Raw genomic sequence first — 12,794 nt, 5'->3', positions numbered from 1 at the left:
TCAGGGTGCCAACGTGATTCTGGTTCTGGTAAGGGCCCTCCCTCCCAGGTTTCAAAGAGCTAGCTGACTTGTGTCCTTACAGCACCGTGGCCTCCTCTCGCAAGGGCACTAATCCGATCCATGAGGGCTTCACCCTCACAGTTTAATTACTCCCAGAGACCCCATCTCTTAAACCATCACATCGGAATTAGGGTTTCAATATAGGAAACTCGTGGGAGGAACACAAATATTCAGTCCACTGCAAAGCCGAACTCGGTCATATCATTTTCTTTAATTAAGATAGTTGATTTACAATATTATATTAGTTTCAGGTGTACTTAGTGACTCAACATTTTTGTAGATTATACTGCATTTAAAGTTATTAATAAAATGTTGGCTATATTCCCCATGCTGTCCAGTGTATCCTTGTTGCTTATTTATTCTATACATACTAGCTTGAATCTCTTAATTCCCTGCTCCTACATCGCCCCTCCCCGCTTCCCTCGCCCCACTGGTAACCACTAGTTTGTATGTGAGTCTGTTTCTGTTTTGTTATATTAATTGTTTGCTTTATTTTTTAGATTCCACATATAAGTGATAACACACAGTATTTGTCTCTCTCTGACTGACTTATTTCACTAAGCATAACCCCCTCCAAGTCTATCCATGTTGTTGCAAATGGTAAAATTTCACTCTAGGCCTGACCCTTTGCTAGGGATTTATGTCTTTATTAGTTATAGACATTCAGGTTTTCTATTTTTTTTTTCTTGAGTCAGTCTAAGAGAAATACGGGTACATAGATAATATATTTTCTGCAGTTTTAAAATTTATTGGCACACAGTTGGGCATCATAGTCTGTTTTAAGTCTCTGGTATCTCTACTGCTATGTCCCTTTTTTCATTCCCAACATCATTTATCCCTTCTATTTTTCTGATCTTATAAATCTTGTGCTCCATTTTATTATTTTTCTTTTTCAGAGAACTACCTTTGGAGTTTTATCTTCCACTCCAGCGTATCTTTTCCTTCCTCACTAATTTCTGCTTCTATCTCCAATCTACTTTTCTGTTTACTTTCTCTCCAGTTTTTCTATTGCTTCAAGAGGAATTTTCATGGCACTCAACAAGCTGATTTTAATACTATTTTGGAAAAGGAAAAGATGCAGACTCTCCCTTTCCAGTCTCTTACCGTGGTGATTTTAAGTCACCACACCTGGTTTCAAATGGTCTGCTAGCTGTTACTCTTATCCCTGTGGCTTGGCTTTCCTCTCAGACTAGAAGCTTCCCTCCCCAGCCAAAGCCTTTGTCTTACCCGTCCTATAGCCCCTGGCCGGGACTGAGAAAACAGTAGGTCCCAGGAAATGGGGGGGGGGGGTGCGGGGGAAGACAGTCTCCCATGGCAATCTTCTCTGTGAGAAAATGGAGGTAAATATCTGTCTGCCTGCCTCACAAGGTGTGATGGGAAGCAGATGAGAGGATGGATGCAAAAAGGAGATGTTTAAAGTGCTACGCAAAATAAAACATTGTTCTAATCTTCCAAAACTAACCAGTAGCTCAGGGGCTTCCTGTGGCGACCCTCCCCGTGTCTTCAGTAACAGGCATGACCTGCTTGAGAAAGACAGAGGCAAATAAAACCAGAACCCAGGTCAGAAACACACAGAGACATACTCACGGTCACACCTACCCCCACCCTGCCCCAGCCCCACATTTACTCCAAACTCTGGAGGCTTAAGAGCCAATGGTGGCTTCCACACTGAAGCATCGCTGAGCAGCCAGAACTGTGGGTGCTGCTCTGGCTGCACCATGTCACCGGCAAACAGCACCTCAAGGATGCTAAGGATGAAGTTGGGCTGCACCCCTCAGGCCTGCCAGCCCTGTGCTTACCCAGCCTCAAGGCTGAAGAAGGAGCCCAGAGTCAGCAACAGAGACATCAGTGGTTTAATGGATGAGGGAAGCAAGGTCCTGGAGCAACACCCCACGGTGTGCGGCAGACGGCAGGCAGGATGTGGCCACAGTCTTCGATCCCCGGGGGGAGAAGGAGGTTACCAGTTATAGAGGGAACTGACGTCAGCTTGGCTCATCGGTTACCAGGGAAACCTGCAGAGGAACATGCCCCTCACTGCCTCTTTGATAAGCTATCATGGTGGAGACAAGTCCTGATCTAAAGATTAAAACAGTCACTGGCTGGGGCTGGGGGCAATCTGCAGGCATTTACTGATTAAGCTCTATGGTTAAGGTCAGTCAGGTGAGTAGGGTGTAGGTGAAGCAGGGACTGGCGAGCAGGGGATGTGCCGAGAGCAAGAGGGCACCCATATTGGGTGGCCTGGTCCTGCAGACGGGGACCTCCGCTCAGTGATGGGGCCTTGCTTTGGGTGTCTTCAGGGCGTGAAGGGATCCCTCCTCTGGCCTCAGCCTGCCGCATAACTGAGAGGGCAGCCCCGCTCCTCTCTCTGCTTCCTCAGGGCCCAAATCTGCACCATTTGAGGTGGGGACCCCTCAGAGCCCAGAACCCCCTGGGTTCTCACACCTGCAAGTGCCAGCTGCCTTTCCTTTCAGAGCCCACCCTCAAAACCCCTTCCCCATCCTGCCTTTCTACGCGCAGCCCCGGAATGGTCTCCAGAACACATAGGGATTCCAGGTACACCACTTTTCCAGAACAATTGAGTTGTTGTCTAGGGGAGCCCCTTCCCCACCATGAAGAAGCCTCTCCAACTCCTCAAGGGTAATTCACCTCCTGAAGTGACACAGGGGATTTTCTGACCCTTTCTTTTGATGAAGAGACCAAAACCCTCTCAAGCTGGGTCTCTCGCAGGGCTCCTGTCAGCCTCCATTCATTCATCCCATGAAAATTCCTGAGACTTGCATCAAAAGACCCAAAGTACTAGCTCTTCTCATGAACCCCACATATTGAAAAAGTTTTGCCTACTGCATTTATCAAGAATTTAGTCATTTCTCTATTTGTAATTAATCGAAAGCATATTGACCCACCCACTTGAATTGTGATCAGCATGAGGAGACCAGAGTCCCCTCCCAGAGCCCGGGGAGGAGGGGGTGGTGGAGAAGGCACAGCCGGGGACATGTCGGAGCAGCTCCGGACTCCCGACCACCTTCTCCAGCTGTCAGGTGGCCTCAGCCCCAGCCTGGGAACCTTGGGTCAGTAATTGCTGACTGCAGGGCAGACAACAGTTGGGGCAGCAGGGTAGTGATAAGAGCATGAAACTGGGCGGGGAGATGTGGGTTCTGGTCCCCACTCTGCCGCTAACTGGAGGAGGTCAGTTGTGAGAACTGTCAAAAGTCCAGAAATAGCAAAAGTAAAACCACCAAACCAATAAATAGTATTTAGTAAGAGTTTATTGTGCATATAAAAACAGTTCACGAATGGGGAGCTTCTGAATTCAAAGACTGATGTGAAGCTCAGTAGCGTGAAGTTACAGGACGGCTTATAAAGTGAAAATGAGAAAGTTATTAACCTTTACAGTCGCTGGTTATTACAATGGGGTTTCCAGATGGCAGGGGATTGGCTTCGAGGGATTATCTCAAACCATTTTTAAGAAGATGACTAAAGTGTCTTTTATGATTGTCAGAGGCATTAACAAGAAATAAGCAACAAAATGAAAGTAAAAAATTTAAAAATAAAAGAAGGGAGAGTATAGCTCAGTGGTAGAGTGCGTGCTTACCACGCACAAGGTCCTGGGTTCAATCCCCAGTACCTCCATTAAAAATAAACAAATAAAACTATCTCCCCTCAAAATAAAAAAAATTTTTAAATGAAAAAAAAAAAAAACACTTAAACTTAAAAAAAAAAAGAGAAAGAACCTAAGTTAAGTTGCACTTACCTTCATGAAATAAACTGGATTTAGTTTTGCTCACAGGGCTTATACGGTTTTATCTGCTCTGGGAATTCTCAAGTCCGGTTTCCATTTTGTATTTAATTTTAATAGTATCCTCTGTGGGGCTTGGGCCCCCCCATTTGTCAGGGGAGGGCCTGAGTTTGATAATCTCTACATTTTCGTCCAGGCTCTGACATTTTATGATGCTAAGCTCCAGGCTCAGGGGAGTGGAGATAACAGTGTGACAGAAACAAACAGCACAGATCAGAACGGCCCCTGCCTTCAGTGACACAGCTGATCCACTACGCCCAGCCCAACTGAGGCGCCCCGCCCTGTGGGGATGAAAGATGCGGGGGAGGGGGGCTGCATGGTTACGCCCAGATGGCCAGGCTGGACACGCCGGTGCACGCCCACACACACACACACACACACGTGCGCGTGCAAACACACACATGCCCAAATATGCCGATCCACATACACCTCCACACCGGCATGCACACACCACGCTCATCCCAAGTGCTGCGTGCTACACAGCACCGCCAAGTCTGGGGACCTACCCACTTCTCTGCCTTTGGTCACCAGCTACCATTTCTTGGGGTCTGTCTGTGAGGCTGGGTATGGGGCATCATGCTGGCTCCTAAGCTTCCTTTCCCTCGCAGAGTCATTGAGAGATTCAAGTGAAATATCAGAACAAGAATAGTGCTTTGGAAAACAAACATATGTGCCTAATGATGGGGAGTGGTGTTGGGGTTCACCCACATTAAAGCTGAAAGGCAGTGTGGTACAGTGATCGTCACCCAGGCACTGGAGCCACACCACCTGGGGTCTGAGCCTAGCTCTTCTACTTCCTAGCTGTGTGACCTCAAGCAAGTCACTTAACTTCTGTGTGCCTCAGATACTTCATCTATGAGCAGGCATGATGATAGTAATATCCACCTCATTAAGTTTAGTTTTACGTGTGTCATCATGGGTGCTTGGCCTCTAGTCTGTGCTCTGTGAGGAGGCTATCACCCATTGCTAAAATCAGGCACTGGTTTTTGGGGGAAAAAAAAAATCAGGAACTGGCCCATTCCATTGATCTAAATCAAAACAAAAGGGAAAAAAAAAAAAAAAGAGAATCTCATCTCAGTTCAGAGAGCAGGAGGAATATGAAAAGAGGTAATGTTTCATCTTTAATTAAAATTTTTTCCATGCTAAGTATTTTTATGCATGTGTTTTATTTTTATTACCTGACCATTTCATTATTGTGCGATTACTTATTGCTTTGTGATTTAGACTTTTTAAACATTTAATGTTCTTGAATAAATCACACATGCACTGGCCACAATATTTGCAACGCTCCCCACCCTGCCTGCATCGCGTGCCCACTTTGGGCGGGAGCAAAGGGTGGGGACTTGAGGGGGGATTTGGCCCGGGGGCTGCAGGTTCACTCCCAGCACTGGCTCCCGGGCCACTGTCCAGCCTGGGTGAGGAGGACTAAAAGGTCAGAAGGGCAAGTGCGTGGGAAAGAGGGGTTAGGAAGATGGACAGGGACCAGGGGACAGGGAGAAGATAGGACACGGAGAAAGTGAAGAAGGAAGCTAGGTCAGAAAACAGATCGTTCCAACCTGAAAGAACAATATCTAAAGAGTAAATCCTTTTAAAATCAGCTAAGCTCAAGATGGGGCTTGCTGGTGTTGAATTAGGCGTTTACTGATGGGCACAATTCCCAGGATCCTCTGTCTGATCCTCAGAGCAGCCTTGGGAGAGAAGGAAGGTGCCCGTGCAAGACAGAAACAGCCCCAGTCCTCTCACGGTCTGACGGCGGGGAGTAAGGATGCACAGTCGCTCAGGCCCAGGGCCCCAGGCCCCAGCAAGTCCTCTCGTTCCTACTCTAGAGAACACACTGATGAATATGGGCAGGCGGCGCAAGGATGTCCACTGCAGCATCAAAAATTGGAAACAGAAAATATAAATGGCATTATTTAGTACACCATGTATTTGACTTCTCTGCGTATGAAAGTCTACAATTACCTGAAAAAAGATCTAGGAAGATATCACGCCAAGCTGACAACGATTGCCCCAGGAGGGGGAACGGGCTTGGGGCAATGGAGAGAGGACCACCATCATATTTTATTTTTTAACAAGGAGGATGTTTTTGTGTGTTGCTTTGAGTTAAATTAATTTTTAAAAGTTAAAGGCATGATGCTGCTTGAAGAAGAACCAAATTGATCTAGAGGGAGGAGGGGTTTGAGCAAGAATAAGAGAAAATCCAGCAGAGATTGGAGTTGGGGAGAGAAAGAAGAGGGGTTTGCAGGTGATGGTGGAGCCCGGAGATGACAAGGAGAAAGGAGACGGGCAAAGAGAACATTTTGGGCTCTTTATATGAGGTGTGATCTAACTGAGTCTCTGATGCCTCCCAGACTGTTCAGTGAAGACTTAAACAACGTTTTGATTTGTTTTTGTTTTGGGGTTTATTTATTCATTTTAATGGAGGCACTGGGGGTTGAACCCAGGACCTCTTGCATGCCAGGCACAGGCTCTATCACTGAGCTATACCTTCACCTACAACTTGCTTTTGGATATTGGACTTTTCTTTCAAATGTAAAGCTGAGCTTGACCACAGGGCGGACTGGTTTTATTTGGGTTACACCTCACTTGGCAGACATTTATGGAGCACCTACTGTGGGCACTGGGCTGGCCCGGGATGTACGGGGGTCGGGAATCACTCCACAGTGGCGGCTACACTGAGACACGTCATGGAATGAAGCAGAAACACAGGCTGTGAAAGCAGAAAGAGAGAGGAGCCTTGGTTCTGTGCCAGAGTCATGCTGGCCTCATGGAGGCAGAGACCTGGGTGGTGGGCCTTGGTGCAAACGTAGAAACGTTCCAGACACGAAGAACTGGGGGAATGCCTCTCAGGCTGTGATGGGTGGGCTTCTTTCCAAGGTTCAAGGTTGCAACCTGTGGGGGTGGATGAGTCCCAGAGAGCGAGCATCTCCGTGCGGACAGCGCCCCCGCGCGGAACCTTTCACACTCCTTCCCTTCCAAGCCAGGCTGAGAACCAGCATTGTCCTTGGAGCTGGAAATCCTGGGTCCCTTGCCCAAAACAGCTGGCATCATAGGCCTCCAGACGTGACGCCGTACAAAGGACACTCTAAATGGTCAGCAGGAAACATAAGACAAATCCACACTGGGGGCCACTCTGCAAGACAACCAACCTTGTCCCTTCAGAAATGTCCAAGTCAGGGAAAACAGGAAAGGCTGGGGCTATTCTGGGAGAGGGGAGAGCAGAGAGACATGATGCCCAAGGGGGTGGGTGAGTCTTGGCTGGATCCTGGATGGAGGAAACACGGACGAGGCAGACGCTGTTGGCACAACTGGGGACATCTGATAATGGACTATATATTAGGTAACAGTTTTGGATCTTTTTTTCTTTAAATGATGGAAATGAAAAGAACATTTGCAATATTTCCCTGGGGGTGGGAGGACAGGGGTGGGTGGGAAGAATCTATTATTTTACAAGGAAAACAAATGCCTGGGTTCCAGTCCTGGCCCTGTCACTTCCTGCCTGGGATATAAGTGGAACCAGTTTTTGCAACCACTTGGATACTGGTTTGCATACCACCCGGGAAATGGGCTACGGTAGTGTGGATGTGGTGTGGCTCTTGAGGGCACACAGAAGTTGTGGCTGGTGGGTTAATTCACTTCAGCCGCCCAGGAAGGCTTACTGGAGACCCAGCCGCGCAGGAAGCATCCGCTGAGTCAGGCCCTCTGGGGCTCCTTCCCCCTGTGTGGGAGAGGCAGGCTCGAGGGTCTGCACCCCTTTGCTTCCTTCCCCCACCCCACCTCACCCTTCTCCCCACCAGCCCCAACCCCAGGATAGGTGCAGCAAGATTTATCCACCACAGGGTGCTGCCTGGAAATTTAGCTTAGATCTCCTTTGTTGGTTTCCAGCAAATTAAAATTTGTCTTTCAGGGAGGAAATGAGGGGGTTGGGCTGTTTTGTTTTTTTTTTTCCTTCCTCTTAATGGGCCCTGATGAAGGAAATGAATGCGGGGAAGGGATCAGAAATACGATCCACCACTCGCCGGCTCGGAAAGGTCTGGGGGCTCCCTGTGCCCCCAGAGGGGGCAGCTGGGCACAGTGTGTTTTATTATATAATTAACCTTGACCCTTCTGGGTTCAAAGAGAGAGGTTAGCTGGAAATAAATCAATAGTCTGGTCTGGTCACTTCAAAGGTTTCAGAACCCGCTGGAAAATTCCACGTTGGTTCAGTGTGTAAATTGGAGTAGGGTGTGCAATTCTTTTTGAAAGGTGGGGAGAGGGGTGGTTAGGTCTAAAATTGAAATGAATTGTGTATCCACTTCCTTTAATCAAGCAATCAGGAGTCTTTATTGTATGTCTCGCTGGGGTGGGGAGCCGATGGGTACGTCTGAAAGAAAACACTGTGTGACCTCTATGTGGCCACTGGGCCTGGCTTGAGGACAATAGACATCTCCCCAAGCTTAGCAAGCACCTCCCCTCCCCAGCAGGGCACAGCTTTATTCCGACATGTCTGGAGTTCTTAGACTCACCCAACCATCACCGTCATGATGCACAGCATTTACTGAGTGCTTGCTGTGGACCACGTGCCAGGAACTTACCAGTTATTTTCTCATTTGATCCTCATAACAACCCAATTAGATAAGGACCATTATTATCTCGATTACAGATGAGGAAATTGAGCTTCAGAGGGGCGAAAAAGCAAGTCCAGAAGTTTTCAAAGTCTGTTTCCACACCAGGGCTCAAGGAATGAAAAGACGGAAGGAAGAATGCAAATTACGCCGTCTCCAGTCTCCACCTGCGTTTCCCTGAAGCTGTTGGAAGGTGAATGGAGCTGGTTTCTCTTTAAGTCTCTCCCAGCTTCATCTCTAGTTCACCTTTCATCTCTCGCTCCTTCTCTTTCTCCCTCCTCCCTCTTTGCTTTCCTGCTTTCTTTCCACCAGCATTTACTGAATACTTAGTGCTGCTCCACGCCTGCACTGGTGGGTCATTAAAGGATACAAGCCACCGTGTCCATCCGTAGCAAGGTCACATCCTAAGTCCTCTGAGCGGGCATGACCCACACACATCATGTGCGTTTTGTGCTACGGAAGGAAATCACTCTGTATGAGAGGACGCAAAGGAAGGGCAAGGGCTGGAGAGGTGGTTCTGGTCGGAGAGGATCAGGGAGGATCTGGAGGAGGTGATGTTTGGAAGGATCTGGAAAGAAGGAATGGTCATACAGTATCATTCCAGGCTGAAGGAACCACTTGCAGAAAGGCCTGGAGACACCCCTGCCTGGTTGGTGTGTTTCAGAGAAGCCATGAGCCCCGCTTGGAGGACTGGCGTGGATGACAGGGGCAGAAAATGAAGCTCTGCTCCGATTAATCATAATGATAGCAAGCACGGTCCAGTGCTTTACATAACTGACTTCTTTACTGCTCACGACAACTTATGAAGTGCGTGCTATGCTTGTTTATAGTTTATGGAGGAGAAAATGATGGCACCAGAGGATGGGGATGTCCACTGGGTCACACAGCCAGACAGCGGCTGAGCAGGAACTACCAACCTGAGCCCATGCTCTTAACCACTGGGTGCACAGTCTCTCGTGAGGGGGCTTTGCATGCCAGGCTAAAGGCATTGGACTGCTCTGGGGGCAGTGGGAGCTACGGCAGGTTCCTGACCCAACATGCATTTTAGGACATGCCCGAACTCCTTAATCCTCTTTTCCAGGGTCTGACATTCCTGGGTCACTCCTCAATATTCAAAAAGAAAATGTCCATTTCAACCAATTTAGACCACTCTTTCTCTTCAAAATCTTCCTTTTTTTTTTCTTTAACTTAATTTTATTGTTATTTGGGGAGGGGAGGGAGATAATTAGGTTTATTTATTTAGTGGCGATACCGGGGATTGAACCGAGGGTCTTGTGCATGCTAAGCATGCGCTCTACCACTTGAGCTATACCATCCCCCTCAGTATCTTCCTTAATCCTGGCCTTCAGTGTTTTCTTCTGCTTCCTCAGCTTGCCGGTATTGGATAAACTGCAGTTATTTTAATTCAAGCCTATACTGTCGGCTCACTGAGGGCTGGGTCTATCTTTCCTACATGGGGCGGCAGCTCATCTTAACTGCTAACTTCAATCAGACTTGGGTAGAGATCAGGCTTTAAATCCCTGGAACTGTAATCCTCGCCAACTCCACAGGGTGGCAGCAAAACCCTCCAGCCACAGCCCTTCTCCCGGGAGCAAGGAGACTGCAGGCTTGGCTCCTGCGTCCAGAGGCTCCCTCCGCTCCAGGGAGGCCAGGCCGGGTGCAGAGGTCCCGTCAAGCTCTCTTTCTTCTTTATCCCGCTCACTCCCTCCTCCGTTGTGGGTCGCTTTGCTCTGCCCACCCCAGGCTCTCTACCTGTAATAATGGTATCATTTGAACACTTAAACTGCACTCTTCACATCGAGTCTTCTCAGGAACTTTTAAAAAAATTATTATTTTTAGGAGGTGCTGGGATTTGAACCCAGGAGCTCGCTCATGTTAAGCATACGGTCTACCACTGAGCTACATTGTCCCCACCCCTCACCGGGAACTTTTTTCTTATGACAGCTTTTTCAAGCCGTAATTCACATACCACACAACGCACCCATTACAGTGTGCAATTCAATTGTTTTTGATATAACCAGAGTTGTGCAACCATCACCACAATCAATTTTATAACACCTCCAAGAGAAACTCTGTACCCATTAGCAGTTACTCCCCACCCTCCCCCGCCCCAGCTCCCAGCTCCCAGCCCTCCTCCACACCCCCACCCCTGCCCCCAACTACTAATGTACTTTTGTCTCTATAGATTTGCTTATTCTGGACATTTCATATAAATAGAATCATAGAATATATGGTCTTTTGTAACTGACTTCTTTCACTTAGCATAATGTTTTTGAAGTTTATCCATTTTACCGCTAAGTAAAACTGTTGTATGGTTATACACTATGTTTCTCCATTCATCAGCATTCAGGTTGTTTCCACACTTTATCTCCGACGGGTAACGCAGCTACGAACAGTGGTGTGTGTACAAGTTTTTGTAAAAACATATGTTTTCATTTTTCTTGAGTATACACCTAGAAATGGAACTTCTGGGTCACATAGTAACTGTTCAGCCTTTTGAGAAACTGACGGGTTGTTTTTCACAGCAGTTGCACTCATCTTCATTCCGACCAGCGGCATGTAAGCGTTTCAGTTTCTCCACATCCTCAACAACACTTGATATTATCTAACTTTCTGATTCCAGCCATCATCGTGGGCGTGAAATCCAGCCATCCTCGTGGGAGTGAAATGGTGTCTCATTGTGTTTTTACTTTTTTTTTCTTTTATGTGCTTATTGGCCATTGGTGTCTCTTCTCTGGAGAAATGTCAGTTCAGATCCTTTGCCCATTTTTATATTGGGATATTATCTTTTTATTATTGAGTTGTCCTTATGACTGAGTTATAAGGGTTCTTTAAACATTCTAGGTACAAGTCCCTTATCAGAGATAGGATTTGCAAATATTTTCTCCCATTCTGTGGTTGTCTTGGCATGTTCTTCATGGTGTCATTTTGTGCCAACTTTGCACACAAGTTTTTAATTTTGATGGTGTTCAGTATCTATTTTTTCTTTAGTTGCTTGTTTGTTTGGCATCATATCAAAGAACCTGTTGCCTAATCCAGAGTCAGGCCGGGCCGTGGGCATTTTGGAGCGATGGCAGGGCGAGACCTGCATCATGACAGTTGGGTTCATGGCACAGGGTGACCAACAGGCAGTCGTGTCCTTGGGAGCACCAATTCCAGCTACATCTCTCTTGATCTCGAGGAGCAAGGCCCTACTCTTCCTGGTCATCCTGGCTCCTCCCTGGGCCCTCCTCTCAGCCTCTCCTCCCCCACCTCCCTGCCCCAAATGGCTCCGCACCAGTCCTGTAGTAACTCTCTGTGGGAGAGGCAGGGTCTAGATGGCCCACTCCCTGACTCTGGCCTGAGCTCAGAGTTCGGGACAGCAACCCCATCCTTGGTTGCTCCCCCAGTTCCTGCTGCGCCCAGACTCCCGCCCAGTCCTGAGCAGGGTGACTAACCTCCTCACTGCCCCACCGGGTCTCCAGGTCCTGCCTTCGCATGCACACACGCCACTCCCCATTCTTCTCCCTCCTGCTCCCTCTGGGCTCTGGAGCTCAGTCCAGTGCAGAGTCTGCCTGTGGCCTGGCTGGGCTGAGGGGACAGGGTTCCAGGTGGGGTGTGGCTGTTGTGGGTTCCAGCCCTGACTGTGCCTCTAACTTCCCTGTGAACTTGGGTGAATCCTGCACCTCGTGGCTCTTGGTTGCCATGTCTCCTATGAGAGGGTCAGTGGTCCCTTCCAGCTCTTGTCATTCTGGGCTTTACCACCCCGGGCAGATGGGGCTCTCAGGCTGGCTCCCCTTGGCCCTTCACCTGTCACAGCCCCAGCAGAGGGAGCAGGCAGCGGAGAAGCCCCTTGCCAGGTGTTCCCAGGGGCCTGGTCCCCCCTCCCTGTGACCTCAGGATTGCCCCCATCCCGACCAATCTTCACTAATCACAGGGATAGGACCCACGAACAGGGCTTGGCGTAGGAGTTGGGAGCACTCCCTGTCTTCCTGCCGCCCCTCCCATCACACCCCAGGGCCTCTGGGGGAGCTTTCCCGCCGCCCAGCCTCCCAGCTGACGGTGGTTCCATGCCCGGCGTCCCCCCAAAGTGGTCCTGTGGTTGAACATGTCCACAACTTTTTTGCCTCTACTCCCATCAAAAAGTGGAATCTAATTCATCTCCCTGGAATATGCCGGCCTTAGCAATTTGCTTCTCATGAGTAGAACGTGGCAGTGACACTGTGGGACGTCCAGGGCCAGGTTCTAAATGATGACGCAGTTTCTGCCTGGCTCTCTTTCTCAGGATGCTGGTCCCTGGGCCCCAGCCACCAGGCTGCGGGGAAGCCCAGGCACGTGGAGAGGCCACATGCAGC

At 48.6% G+C, this 12,794-nt stretch overlaps 1 non-coding gene across 1 annotated transcript; it reads left to right on the top strand.

Moving 5' to 3' along the window:
• Positions 1–3,617: 3,617 nt before the first annotated feature.
• Positions 3,618–3,690, top strand: TRNAG-ACC (transfer RNA glycine (anticodon ACC)). The gene has a single exon. It is a non-coding gene; the product is annotated as a tRNA-Gly (tRNA).
• Positions 3,691–12,794: the final 9,104 nt, after the last annotated feature.

This window comes from Camelus bactrianus, chromosome 6, assembly GCF_048773025.1.
Source record: "Camelus bactrianus isolate YW-2024 breed Bactrian camel chromosome 6, ASM4877302v1, whole genome shotgun sequence".
NCBI lineage: Eukaryota > Metazoa > Chordata > Mammalia > Artiodactyla > Camelidae > Camelus > Camelus bactrianus.
Note: the sequence above shows the minus strand (reverse complement) of the source record. Positions and strands in the feature narration are given on the sequence as shown.